Genomic DNA, 2,645 nt, shown 5'->3' with positions numbered 1-2,645 from the left:
AAGGCTCTAGTCACCAGCCCACTCTACCTCCTGTGTCCCACCCACGTCATGTCTGCCCCTGTACTCAGCCATTCACATGGTCCTCTTCTCACATCCTGGAAGTTGGGGCTAAGGGTGGACATGGGAACCCACCTTTCTATGCACTGTATGGTCTCTGTTTCTCCATTTCTCCAGAGCATCTGTGATTTGCTGTGTCTCACTGTTGTGGTTTTGTGGACTGCATTTGATATTTGGCATTTTCTCTCCAGTGCTTCAGAGTAACTGGGACAGGTTGTGGGGAGAGGAACTGGGCCCAAAGAAAAGCCCCCATTGCCTTTCACCTGGGCAAATGAGGGTCCAGAGGCTGGCAGCCTGATGTCACTTCCTGCCTCAAAAGGAAGTGGTAATTGACATCATTCTCTGCTCCATCCTTATCCCTTAGGAAATGACATCAGAGGCCCATCACACCCCCAGGGCCCAGGGAAATCTCAGGTTTCCGAACTCCCTGGTTTCTGAAGCCTTTGAGGAGAGGGAATTATGTTCACAGGACTCAGCCTGCTCTTGCCCCGATCCAAATTTCACTTTTTTTTCCGTTCTCACCAACAGATTCCACCACCTGTAGTTCAGCCAAGTCCAAGGTAAGCGCCAAGGCTTTATCCCTATTCGGTCCAGCCCATTTTGTTTTTTGGTCAAGGGAATTGGGAGAGTTGCAATTGGACCCTGAGGAAAGTTGATGGTCACAGAGAATGAAGGAGAAACCCTGTGTCCAAGATAAACTGAGAAGTCACTTGCCCCGGCAGGGTTTGGTAAGGCATCTGGTGTAATGGAAGGATCTGAGTTAGGTGGCTGGGAGGCACACGAGACTGCCGTGTCAGGGAGCAAGTTCATTATAGTGGTCTGAATCTAGCTTCTTGTCCCTTCTACCTGTTGCACCTGCTAGCCCCTTGGTTTCCCATAGCTTCTCCTGGACTGATCCTTTGACCTTTATGTGAATCTGCTGACCTCTGCATTCCCTATCAGTGACCATTCTGATCTCATTGCTTCTATAATTAGTTGGGATGAGAAGATAATTTGAACAAATGGTCCTAGTGGCCTCTTAAGTCTCTCAGAGAGCATGGCCAGGAAAGAAAGCAGCACTGGCCACCATGTGCCTCAGATTGATCATAGCAGTGCTGCCATGTTGCAGGACTCCAGGGGTACCTTCTGGAGTCATGCAGTGTGGGCAGCCATGGCTCAGGGCCATGTGCCTGCAAACCCTGAATCCCTGACGTGCTCCAGCTTCCTCAGGACTAATTGATGTGATAGAGAGTGCATAGGATGCAGTGGCCACACTAGGCATCTCTGTGTCTCCACTCGTTATTACGCTGTGGCTGAAACAGTAGGTAGCCTGTGAAGAGGGGTCCAAGGGCAGGTCATTCCAGCCCAGCAGGGAAACCAGTCCCAGTATCTGTTTTTACAGGGCTTCCTAAGTTGAGGGGACTCCACTCACCCATTTATTCATTTACTTAATTGAGCACCTATTATGTGCCAGGCACTGGCCAAGAGTCACAGATCCAACTACAAATAAGCCACAGACCTTGTTCTCAGGGAACTCAGAGTTTGATATAGATGATGTGGAAACAAAGGCTATTAAGTCGTGAAAAGATCTGGTGTGGATATATTATCCAAGGGCTATGGGAACAGAGAAGGGATTTCCCAGCTCTGCCAAAGAGAAGGCTGGGAGGTTGTTGCACAGAGGGTGCCATGTTTGAGCTGGGCCTGGTAGGAGGAGTCAGAGCTCATCAGCAAATAAGGTGGGGCGTGGGGTGGAGGGGGACTGAAGGATGCCCATGCTAAAGTACAAGTCATATTGAGAGAAGGGTTAGTAGGTCAGCATCATCAGAGTGAGGGCCATGGAGGTTGGGGTCAGGGCAGGAAGGGCACTAATCTGGGAAAACTGGGACCTGGTTGCGAAGGGCCCTGTGTCCATGTTTCATCCTCGTGGGGGAAGGGTCATGGAGAATCCAGACATGACCAGAGTCCTGCCTTCAAGCCACAGAAGGATTGATTGCTTCAGAGGAGGGGAGACTGGGATGAGGCAGGGGTGGAGGCACGGTGTCCTTTTAGGAGAGGGCAAGAAGGCCCGGAGAAGGCAGATGAGGGCCTGAAGGGAAGATGATGAGGATGAGCTGCCTTTGGAAGCCATTTCAGGAGGAGGAGTGAGAGGAGGGGAGAGGGAGGAATCAGAGATCGCCTTAAGAAGAGAAACATGAATGAAAGCAGTTTGGGACAGGGGTAGGGAGCATGATGTGGTTTCAAACAGATGAATTTCATGTGCCTGCAGACACCCTGGTAGAGACGAATTAACAGTTGGAAGAATTCTGGCGCTCGAATACATTTTGGCATTGGACAGGGTGACCCAGGAGCAGGGCTGTTCGGGAATGGTACTCCTCAGGGAACATGAACAGAAAAGAGAGGAAGCTGAGAACAGAGCCCTGGGCACACGGCTTCTTAAGGGGCACGAGGGGGAAGAAGAGCCCCCTCAGGAGGCAGAGAGGCCAGAAGGGGAGGACTGAAAACCACAGTGGAGGAGGCAGTGATGGGCAGCGTGAAGGCCAGGGTTAAAACACCCTCAGGGCTTAGCCGTGAGAACAGCATCAGGAAGTTGCCCCAAATTTGGGGGATGG

This window comes from Pteropus vampyrus, unplaced genomic scaffold, assembly GCF_000151845.1.
Source record: "Pteropus vampyrus isolate Shadow unplaced genomic scaffold, Pvam_2.0 Scaffold570, whole genome shotgun sequence".
Classification (NCBI taxonomy): domain Eukaryota; kingdom Metazoa; phylum Chordata; class Mammalia; order Chiroptera; family Pteropodidae; genus Pteropus; species Pteropus vampyrus.
Note: the sequence above shows the minus strand (reverse complement) of the source record.